This window comes from Etheostoma spectabile, chromosome 1 (assembly GCF_008692095.1).
Source record: "Etheostoma spectabile isolate EspeVRDwgs_2016 chromosome 1, UIUC_Espe_1.0, whole genome shotgun sequence".
NCBI classification, from domain to species: domain Eukaryota; kingdom Metazoa; phylum Chordata; class Actinopteri; order Perciformes; family Percidae; genus Etheostoma; species Etheostoma spectabile.
Window position 1 is genome coordinate 12,162,420 of NC_045733.1, and position 12,738 is coordinate 12,175,157.

The window sequence follows — 12,738 nt, forward strand, 5'->3', positions numbered from 1 at the left end:
TCTCACAGACACACACTTCCCTGCTCATCCAGACCACTTTCCTGGGCAGGGAAGTGTGTGTCTGTGAGAGGGAGCGAGCCATAAGCTCTGGAGGAAACTACTACAACTGTTGGGTCCTTGTAAATTCTGGAGTGTGGTCTAGACCTACTCTATCTGTAAAGTGTCTTGAGATAACTCTTGTGTGTGACGTATGAGGTGTGTGTTTTTGTATCTGGAGGAAAGCAGGGAAAGAGCCTAGAAAGAGTGATGAGTTTGGAAACAGTAATGAAAGATGGAGGCGGACGATTTGGTTACGAAAAGTAACAGCATCAACAACTTTTGTCCTGAGTTCACGTCAATTCAAAACGGAGGAAAATCCTGGAGCGTGTCAATCATCCGGAGGAGGTTCAGTTTCAGGGTGGATGTGGAATTGACTACTATCCCAATATTTTGGCAAAAACATGCCAGAAAATGATTGCTGCTAAAATGTAGCAATACCACAAATATGTCCTGTAACTAACTCCACCTAGAGCACCTAGAGCAGAACACTGCAGTCAAGCTATCCTCCACTTAAAAAAGACCCCTCCCCCAGTATTTTGCGGTACAAGTACGTTTATACTAGGGCCAGGCATTATGGTAAGAGCTTGTAAAAACTGACTTCAAAATAAAAGCAACCTTCCGGTGAACTTAAGAGGCAATTTCACATTCATTCAATAAGTAAAAAATAAATGATATTGAAAAAAGCAAAAGGGTTTGGCAAATGAGTTTATTTTCAATATCGGTTGCTCACACTTTACCTCCTGCCCATTTCATTTTTATCCATGTGAATCCCGATTAGGATGATTGTATGAAAAGAGATAAGCAGAACACGTTAGACCTACGCATCTACTGTACATAATCTATGTTATAAGGGCTACATGGTTGCAGGTGGAGTACAGAAAAAGAATAATGAGGACAATATTCTCTACACTGTTAACACAGCAGAGATGTCCCCAAGTGTGTGCATTTATGCACGAAACAGCAGTCAACAGCGTAACTCCACGATTATTTCAGAAGCTAAAAGTGAAGTTATGTTTTATCTGTCAACTTGTCATGTGTATGAAATGTCTGTATCGTCACGAAGCTGCATTTTTATGAACTATGATATTCTGGCCATGGGTCACATCTCTTGCAGGTCCAGCAGGCTCCGTCTCACACGCTATTACTCTACGAAATGAAGTTAGTTGCATTCAATAACTTCTGTATTTTTCTCCGTGGCGGCCACAATTGTCGCAAGCGAAAACACTGGTACAAATACAGGTTTGCCTGTCAGGCTTAACAATTAAAACTGTAGACAAATGTCAGAAGTGGACAGGCACCACTGTGTTGCAGGGCTGCGCATGGGTGATGTAACGCAAAATTAAACCATATCAATATAAACAACATCGCAACGAATGCAAGGACATTAGGTGCATCGGTGGGTCCTAGAGGAAAAATCTTACTTACGCCCTAGAGCCCTGTGAGCTAACAGACACTAACTAGCACTGGTCACTGCTGTTGTCTGAAAAACGACACAGAAAGGACAAAATGTTGCGTTTACTAGTAAACTGGTAAACCTTGAGATCGACGTATAACCGACAGCTAACTGTTGTGGAATTTTCCTCACGATACTCTGTCCTCTGTGACTTTCTACATCTAGAAACTAAGCTGCGTGGTGCAGGGAACAACTCTGACCGGAACATGATCAGACAGTGGTTTACGGAGTGGTAGATTGGCTTTGCAAAAAAAAAACTGGAGCGCTCTATGAAATGAGCATTTAAATTTTTTTTTTTAAATAAATCGCTTTATCACGCAAATTTGATCGTGGGAAGTCAAAATTGTAATCAAACTTTGATTAATTGTGCAGTCCTTCTCATATTTTATTCCTATTATTATTATTATTATTATTATTATTTCATGTATATTGTATCCAAGTATTTCATTTATATTCTGTGACTGATTTTGATGCTGTAACACCATAATTTCCCATTTTTTGGGGAATCAATAAATGTCTATCAATCGATCTATCTATCAACCGTTCTGTAAACACATGCTCACTGTCATTTTACGTGTTGAAGGGGAGAGTAAAGCTGTCGCTTTAACGATTCATTAAACCACTCAAACATGTCATTAAGTAGCCAACATGATCATTATTATTAGATGTGTTGCAATAAAAGATGTGTTGCGGAAATAAAATGTACGCACGGCGCGTAAGGGATTACGGCTGTCAGCACTAATGCGCACCTTATGAACAATGAAATGGTGATGAATTGCTTTAAATTTTGTGGAACTTGTGGGACGGCATTAGCTCCTTGCCATTCTTAAAGGATGGTCCAGTGTATCCTATGCTAAAGGAGGTAACAAAGGAAGCATTGGAGTACCTTTCTTTATCACTTGAACGACTTGAAAATTTGAATGGCTCTTATCATGGCAACCACTTAACTACTTCCGGGTTATTTCACACCATTAGGAACCTCCCTAAGCTTATTTGAGTTTTCGAACACAGCTCATGTGACACCTGAAAGAATCCTTACTGAAGTGCCATTGCTGTTAGAGGGCTGGTGTGCTTCTAATAACTGTCCTCCCATGCTCCTGACTAGGCCTGCATGATTAATTGTTATAACATTGTGATCTCGATTCACCCCTGTTCACGATTTAATTTTTAAATGGCTTTGATTTAAAAGAAGAAAAAAAGCTACCTTTATTAAACCTTTATTTTGATAGGGTAGCTGAAGACATGAAAGGCAAGCAGTTAGAAGAGTGTGCTAAGAACTGATTCTGTTTTGATACTGTACTTAAATCGGCAACTGAGACTGAAGCTGTAGCATGTTGATTGTCAATTTTTAATTATGTAAAGACATGTTTAAGGAGAGCAGATAGAGTCTGTATCAGGGCCATATTTAGTTATATGTCACTATTTTTGGTAGCCTCCTGTACTTAAATGGCCAGTATGTACTTTGTTGTCTTTATTCACTGAAGCCACTTACAGAGATTTGTGGTTACTTATAAGCTAAAAAAATAAATAATTGTCATTCATATTTTCCCCTAAATCGAGGTAAGTCCACTCCTGACCTCTTCTCGTCATTCCAGTAGTTATCTAATGCTTGATATTTTAACTGCCAGTCTTGTAGTGTGAGTACTTGAACAATGAGACACTCCAGCCAACATCAAAAATTTTGCTATATATGACAATTTCAACAAAACAACTTTTGATTGGATGAAAAATGTCTTATGGAAACAGTAGAATTCGATGAAATTTCCTGAATATCGACTCAAAGGAAATACGTTCGATCTCATCACATTTTTTCTAGATCGATATACGGCTTAAGCGATAAATGCTGATGGAAACGTTCTTTGCCGAATAAATAATGAATTGCGATTAAGTTTTAGGTCCTTTTATGGTTGCAACCTGCCACAAAATAAAGAAGTTTTAGTTAATTTCCACACTGTTTGCACACATGGCGGATGTCAACAAAGACAGATGCAAGTGGACAAATGAGATGAGAGACTTTCTGAATTTAATTTATCACAAAGTCGTGAAGGAAATGGCCGACAAAGGTTAGGACAAGCAGGACGTCCTCCGGAGTAAATGGAAGGCACTCAAACAGTGAAATGTGTCTAAAAAAACCTAATAATAAAAAAGAAAAAAAAAAACCATAAAAAAAATATAAAAGCCAAGTTGCATCTGCATCATCATAGCGATGTGTTGATAGCGTCGTCATTTTCTTATTATAGCTTGATATGTCGTTATCAGCTGGCACATAAGCACTATTACAATTTGTGCAATATTGATTATGTGGTGGTAGACGGCGCGATCCATTTTGTCTAGAAAAACTTTGTCCCGCCAGCCTCTTTAAGATTGCATGTTTGGGAAAACTTTGGTTTCCCAGTCAGTTACATTAGTACAGGTGAGCGAGTGGTGGATAAGACTGCTGTTGTAGATTAGACATTTCCAGTGTTGCGGCTCCAAACCGTAACGTTAGTTGGGACAGACTTCTTGTTTCTTCAGGCTAACTATATTAGCTTTAGCCAAGCAGGGAGCAGCTTTCTGCGGTGAAAAATGGCTAGGAGAAGTCGTGATAACGTTGCATTAATCGGGTGATTTAGTTTGTATTTGCAGAAAACAGATATGCTGTATTTCAGTTTTATAGCTGATTGTCTTTGTATTGTATTTTGTTTACAAGTTACAGATGGAGTCTGGAGATTATGTGGGGTACTTATTGTTTACCGTTTACATCTGACTTTACACACTTCAAGCTGTTGCAGCCAGCTCAGGGGAGAGACTGTATATTACTAGGTGGTACAGCCTGAGACAAACAAATATTCTGCCTTTTTGTTTTGCTTTTCCCTCCATTGTACCAAACTTTTACCAAACCGCGATGTCTGAAACAAATCGTGACTTCTGTGTACTGTTCCACCCCTAGTGTTGTGTTGTTTCAAAAGTTCAGCCAGAGACACAGTGGTCTCATTGAAATGAATGAGAAGGCTGTCACGTACTGCCGGTCTGAACCTGGCTTTAACACACTCCCCAAAATGCCTCTCAATCACCATCACATGCACACCTCCCAAGTTATCCTGGTAAGCTGGATGAACTCAGAAAAAATGACACACTGGCCTCATTTGTCTGAACTACAATTTCTGTCTGAACCCTCTAAAGAGTTACAGAACACATTTCTTCCACCAGCCAATATCACAATATGACCCGCATTACAGTGAGCCAGGAACAAGAACTTAATGCACAACCCATTCAGCCTTGATAAAGAATTAACAGAAGTAAATAATCTGTCTGAAGGCAATTACCCAAAACATATGAAGAAGGCAGAGTGTAAAAAACAGCATCAACAATAGGTCTAACAGTAGAGTGCTGTTAAAATGAACAGTGGGATGAATCACAACCTCTTTATAACCACCAGCCTAGCTGTAAAGACAGAAAAGAGCTGAGAAGGGGAAATGCATGTACTGGTCAAAAAGGGTGCTTAGATGCTTTGTGTTGAGTATACTGGCCCACAGCATGCTGGGGGGAAACAAAGCATGGCTGCATGTATTGGTGAGCAGGGGCATGGGCCCCGACTGAGGGACCTCATCTCTTTGGTATTTAGGTATGCCTTTGCTTTTCATTCACATCCCACCCGCACAGGCGCAGAGGCCCATCTCCCCACAGCACTCCCCTCCCCCTTCCTGTTGTTGCATTTCAATGTAAATGGGTGGATGAATGGCTGCAGCTGGCCCATCAAAAGGCCAGGCCTACTGAAGGGCCTTGGTGATTGCGATTCAGCCAGGCCACACCACCTCTACCCTCCCCCACCCAACACTTTGTCCTGACACCCTTACCCCCTGTCACAGCTTATAGCTTATGCCCAACATGAAGAGGACTACTAGGCACAAGAGGGCTTAAAGAAAACTGATATGGTTGTTTTCTTCTGAGCACAGTAGTCAGGCATTAAGCAATTTCTCAAAGTGGTAATAAATCACAGACATATTTCCTTCATCTGAGGGTGACACAGGTTGGCAATGGATAGGACACGTGATCCAGTGCCATCTCTACAGTGAACCTGGAACAGAAAAGACAAAGCTGCTTTCACATGTATCGTGTTTACCATTAATATCACATCATTCTTCTGTCAAGATATCATGTTTAAATAGAGAGCTGAAACAGCAATAAGCCATGGCAATGTGATTTGAAAAACAATATTGTTTCAGTTCTTTAACAGCAATAGTGTGTGATCAACCATGTGGAACATACATGCTATATGCGTGCACAATGGTAGGACAAACAACATTTCTGACCGCCAGGCACCCTGCAGAAAATGGTAGCCCGACATGCAATAAGCGCCTGCAGCCTTTACCTAACCAGTTCACGTAGTTAAACTGATCTGACAAACAATGGTTATAGTTTCCCAACATAGATTCAGATCAGCATCTTACCGCAACAATAACCAACTAACCTAATCTAAGATTCTGCCAAGCAAGAATTGCAAAAGCCACTTCACAAAAACGTCTAACACAAATCTGGCTCTGGCAGTGAAAACCAGGTTCAATTAGTGATGAGCTAGCACTGACAGAAAATGGCATGGGAAAAGCTCTTTCACTTTCTTTCTTTTTTGGCGAATTTTTAATAGTTGACAACTAATCATTAATTCATTAATATTTGTAGCTTTAAATTGCTTATTAGGAGGATTTAAAAAAACAAACATATGTGGGCCACTTTAGCTTTAGATAGGCATGGAAAATCCTAAAAAGGGCCTTTTGATTGGGGAGGAAAAACAGAGAAGGTAAGTGAATCCAGGCAAGCAGGCCTGTCTTGTCTTTTTCCCTGTATGTCAGCAACAGGCTGAGCAGACCAGAACCGAGCCCAGAGGGACACATCACACAGACTGCCTCTGTCATCAGCTCCCAGACCTGGCCGACTAACCTCTGAACATTTCCAATGCCACGTATGGATAATACATCATCCCATGTAGCCTCCTGCTCAGCAGCACATCCAATCAAAACACCAACTGTGGTCTCCAGATTTGCACCACCCCTAATTCATGCCTGCTCAGACTGAGGCAAGCAGCCATTTGCCAAATAGCATTACATACTCAGGCATTCTCAGTGTGGAAAACATACACAAATGCCCTTTTATAGCCAAGCCATTCACCTATTATCACTCTTCCTTATGTTAAACCCTAGAGTCAACTGACTGGAATTTCAATAGTAGCATGTCTTATACAAATATGTTAACTAATGAAATTAATAGGATGATGTGTTAGAATAAGGGAACAAATGAAAAAAACAATGTATAAATGAACTTGTTGAGACACATCAGTGTGGGACAACTTTCACTTATAATGGCTGAGCCTATATGGGGCAATTTATGCCTACACCGATATCTCAGACCAAGTTCTACAAATCAAAACCTACCAAACACCCTTTTATTTAAATCTATTTCAACTTTTCTTTTCTGGTTCTTTTTATAATCTTCAAATAATAATAGGTTAGTGATCAAAACAATAACCTTACAATGAGATTTTGAAGAACTTTAAATCAATATGGCTAACAAGCTGAGTTGTTGGTCAGCCCATGCTGTAATGTAGGCCATATTTATGCCAGAATGGCTAAACAAACCCTGGGAGCCTGCTGCTGTGTGTAGTTTCCCTTAAAAACAAGAGCCCAAAATATTCCTTTTCCAAACTTCGATCAGAGAGATCAAAAGCCCATTTCTGGAGAAGCAGAAGTATGCCAGAATAGATATTATTTCCCTTTCTTGTGCAAGAGACTCAGGGAAGAGAAAAGATTATCAAGAGCGTTGCAGCGGAAGGCTTGAAGGTACACAGCCTAACAGGAGTTAAAGTCGCCATCAACCATTAGGACCTCCTAAACCCCAAAATGAGGCTCCACAGTCCCCTGAGGGAAACAGCAAGATTGGGCCTGCCATTTTGTTCCATTTCGCTTTGAGGATAGAGGAGGGGGCAAAGGACTAGGCTGAATTTCAAAGGGCTTCAGATGCCATTTGAGTATCTGCAGAGATTGTGCTGGTAGAACAGCAGCTATAAAAGATTCACACAACTCAAACAGGGGGCGAGAGAGACACTAAGACGGAGTGATTAAAGAAAGGCAGAGAAAGACAAAGAGAGGCAAGAAACAAGAGTAGCCATGCTTGTTTACCTAAAAGGACCACACTCTCAGGACAAGAGGGGGAGGGGAGAGCCAGCATGGAAAGAGGGCAGGCAGAGTGGCTGCTGGAGTTGCAGAGGCTACTTTTCCCTTTTAAAACTAGTTGTTGTATTATTCTAATCGGACCTCAAGAAGGTTTCTCAGCTATATCCATGGACGGAATTACAAAATGTACTGAATACTATGTCAGCCACCTTTGTTCTATGTCATCATATTATCATACAAACATCTTATAAGGGGGCACGAGAGCAGAAAAAGTGCAAATTTTCCCCCTGATGGCCACTACTTAACAAAACTGGGAGGTTATGTGGCACTGAAATGTTTGCAACTTTTCTGCTCACAATTATAAACTCTAACAAGACCAACAGTATTTACTTACAATACTACGCCAGGCAAATAAAATAAATGTGCTTTTCAAGCATATTCCCAACAAAGTAGAAACATACAAGACACACAGAGATATCCAATCGTGACATTGGATAGAGAAATGTTGTGGACAGTAAACATTGTGTTATTACTGGACAAACCGCAGGGCTTGACGCTCTTTTCATTTAGGAGTGCAGAAAAAACTTAAGGGGCAAAATAAAAATGTATCAAATAATGTGTTTTCTTTGATAAAAGGAATTACAAGGAGACATTTATAAGTATGGGTAGGTAACTGCTATCACAGTTGGTGTACAATGATACTTGTAGCTAATTTTTACAATTATGCAATTGTGTTAGGAATACAAAATGTTATGAAATGCAATGTTTTCTATTATAAAATGTCATATTCATCAATGAAGTCAATGATGTTGAACATACAGTGGTGGTGTAACCGACCACCCCTACGGTTCAGCGTTCATGTGGACGATTAATTGCAAAGTAGAACCATCATAGTGTGAAATACAGTCTCACTGCCGCTGTCAAAGCGCCTAACTGGGGGGGGTCAAAGTTGAAATAATATGACCTGTAAACGTAATGCTCTGCAGTAATTCCGAGGTGTGCAACGCCAAGTGTAGCGCTTCCACCGTCTACTCCGTTCTCTCCATGGGAAAACAATGACAAAGCCAGCGCAGAGCAGTTTTACTTGAGACACGCCATATATGTTCCAGTAACAAAGATGGAAGGACAACAAATTCAAACTAAAATGTTGCAAACTCCAATGGAGCTACTGGTCGCATCTGCAAAAAACGGCAAGTGGGAAAATACCCTAACGTTACTTGCACACATGTTCCTAAATACATTTTACACTTTGCACAAATCTATTTTTACTCACAAATGCGAGCGATACACTCGCACTGCCGAACCCCGAAGCATTTACTATTTATATACAACATGTCTTGGCATGTTATTTTCAAAAGCAACATTGAATAAATACAATCATAGGCTGTGATGGACATTTTTGCAGAATTATGTGCTGAACAATAAATGGATCGCGGATATGTGTACATGATTACTTGCACCTTGAATCAAATAAGGACAATTTTCTTTTTTATCATCAATTACCTTTCTGATTAACTGTTCAAGCAAAGGTGTCATACATTGTCAGAAATAATAATAATAATAATAATAATAATAATAATAATAAATGCTTATGACATGTCTCGGTAACCCTGCAGAAATCTTTTGTAAACCCCAAAACTAACTACATCATGATTAAACACAACTTCTTAATAACAAAAATACCACGGAAAGTGAAATAAGTTTAAGTATCTAAACATGAACCAGTTCTCTTTAAATCCATTATTTGACCTCTTAGTTGCCGTCTTTGCTTTTCAAGATGAACACTTGCTGGAGGCTCATTTAAAAAAAGCAACCAATTCCCTGTCATTAAAAACAGAGAAAAGAAGTGCTGGGAAAAATCCATACAAACATGGAGCAAACAGTACATTTAAAAAATTGCCAGGCCAAATACCAACAATCAGCTTTTGGTTACCAAGGATGACAGACTGGTTGTCATATTTGAATAACTTTTAACTAGACTGTAATGATTCTGCCTAAATTATATGCCATATTACACTGACAAATATTAATAGTACAAATACATGAAAAGTTAGGGAAACATGCTGGATTTTCAGCAAGAATATGTGGATAGCGCAGCCTAAAAAGACCAAATAGAACCGACAGTGACAGATTGTATTTACAGGGTCTTTTAGTGGATTACAATAGGCAGAAAAATGGCCTGCGAGTCACATAGTAGTTTGAATGTTGTGGTCATTTGTGTTGTGTAGAATATAGTAAACCGTACTGCTGAAAAGTAGATATGCAGAGTCATGTTCTGAAGAATGATATCTACTGCAGTGCTCTCTGCATCATATTCTTTTTTAATCTGCCATCTTTTGTTTATCATCCCTGATAATTTAACCGGGGCAAGGTGTTTACATGGCGTTTGAGAATCCGAGGTATTGCTTTAACCTGAAAATAATCCGGTTTTTAAGCATGTAAAGCACACTGGTTGTTTCAGGTTTCCCATCAACCCGTGTCTTGCGCTCCCATTGGCTGTAGCTCCCAGACAGACTCCCTGATAGGTCAGTATATTTAGCCTGCAAGATATCTGTAATGCCTCAGATTTCCCTTTGATCTGGGGCTTTTTGTCAAGGAGCTAAAAAAATCTGTCAGCAAGTGGAAAATCAAGTTTGGGTAGAGTGAAGTAGGCATAACTGTGGTGTGGTGAAAACGGGTCAGCAAATCTCCTGCATCTGGGTAAAACAACCACTGCCGGAGCCTGAGGAGTTGGGACACTAAAGAGACACTGTTGGCAGTAGATGAGCAAAACATAGAAATGTTGCCTGCCTTTCTATTACACAAAACGTGCAACCTGAAGCTATAATCACAGCTCACAAGCTTTCTGACCCCTGCAGAACTCCATTTCCTGTGGGAAGCATGGGCATATTTCATACTTTGGTATTACTTATAGGAAAAGGGGCAAAGGAGTGTGGCAATTCTCTTCAAGATAAAAAGCCTCCGGGTTATTATTACTGGTAAATGAAATAAAGCATTACATTTCATCATTTCGGATATAGATGAAAACAATACACACCACTATTAGGGGTGGGAATCACCAGACGCCTCCCGATTCAATATCATCACGATACTTATGCCACGATACAATATTATTGCGATTTTAAACATGCAATATATTGCAATTTATAACCTTTTTTCCAACTTCTAATTTTTCTCAATTTCAAATGATGTCCCCAAAAAGAAACTTTATCAACATCTGTTTTATCTAACTAATTTAAATTTCTCTGTTTGTTCATATCACTTCAATTTTATTGCTGCAAAATGCGATTGTCAAGCAGACAGACCACCACATATATAATAAAAGATCAATACTTGGCGCCTGTGTATTGATACAGTATTGCCACTGAAAATATTGCAATACTATGCTGTATTGATTTTTTCCCCCCACCCCTAACCACTATAGGTCTTCACTACGGTCTTGAATTGACTACTACTTATGAGCACACAGCGATAACCTAAACAGAATTCAACACTAGTAAAATAGTCCAAAAGAAAACCAATAAAAAGGCATTCAAGTGCACATTACATAACAGACCTGGGAGAACTGTGTGTCCAGCGTATGGGCTAATGTCAAAAAACACAAAACAATCAACTATCAAACTGATTGATAGACCCATTAAAACAATGATTACACCTCAGGTGTTAAAGAGAAACCTCCGTTTCAATGAGATTGTCATTCTGTGTTTGGGTTATCTTACATTCACATTGTAAACATTCTGGAGATCAAATTTGTTAAGAATTCGGCAAAAACGCCTCGTTCAGATTTGAATCTCACACATGCTAATCTTCATGTATAACAGAATAGGGCATGTAATGCCATTTGATGCTTTAACTATAGCACAGAGAAATAGGACCTACGCAAGCTCATGGGAGACAGAGATATGCATCACTGCCTCTGCAGTGTAGTCAACATGAACGCCCCAACAAGCTAAAACACCCTCAGTATCTTGGTGGATAACACCACCAGCGGCACTGCAGTGTTTTCCTCAGCATTGGTACTGCACCAAAGTGGAGAGCTTCACCTCCATATTCCATTTCCTCTACAGTTCATCTCAAATGTGTCTCCCTCTTTACATGTTATTTAACACAGACACTTCACTTAACTTACTTAGGTAATTGTGACAGTTTTCCATCCACACAGCCCCACTGTTAGTCTACTACCTATTTACAGACACCTCCTGATAAACCCAGATAGCCTGTGGGAATTTCAAGACACTGTTCTTTAAACAGTCCTACAAAGAACACATTTTCTTCATGGGTTTTAGTTCTGACAACCTAAAGAGCCAATGGACAAGACATGGTGCTTCATGACTGGAATTTATGTGGCGCTCACTTAACTGGAAAAAGAAGGTAGACTAGTACTGCTTTAGATAATATTTCCAAAAAACTACTGCCATTCTGACGTTTACAAATATGTTCATTGGATGTTATTAATGCACTCCTTTGAGAAATGTAATGATTGTTGTCTGCCATATTACCAGTGCCCACTGAGTGCTAATCACATGCAACACATTTAAGCCTAACATTACTCTAAAATGTACTGTGGGTGAACTGAGTGAGGAAATTCATTTTTGCTTCTAAGACAAGTCTTCCAAAACACATGGACAAAGCTGATCTGTTAGTATGCACGTACGGCACCAATGTATGCAGCACGAATTGCTCAACGTTACTCCAAACATTTCAATTTCATTTGAAAACATCAACACAGCCAGTGCCAGTCCCATCACACATGGGGGATGATTTACACAAATATCTCATTGTATAATACAGGAATGCATGTTTTTTGTAATTTTTTTTAATCAGATTATCAGTATTTTAACAGAACTATGTGTAACAATAACCATAAAAAATGCTCCATTTCAGAAGTAGAGCAGCGAAAATGTGTATTTCCGGTGAAAACAAAGTAAATCAAATACATAAATAACCACGGGGGACATATTAAAATGCTACAAATCCTAAGTGAATGAAGCTATTGCAAGTTGACCTGTGTCGCAACAGACATAAAACCTGAGTTAAACAGGGGCAGTAAGTCAGTTTGTTGTTGTTGTTGTTGTTGTTAACACGTTAGCTATGCAGGTC

General features: G+C 39.4%; 1 protein-coding gene across 2 annotated transcripts in view; it reads right to left on the bottom strand.

The window, feature by feature from the left end:
* The window catches only part of ankrd11 (ankyrin repeat domain 11), a 117,894-nt gene that overhangs the window by 104,690 nt on the left and 466 nt on the right, over positions 1 to 12,738 (bottom strand). The gene's annotated exons all lie outside the window — the stretch shown is intronic.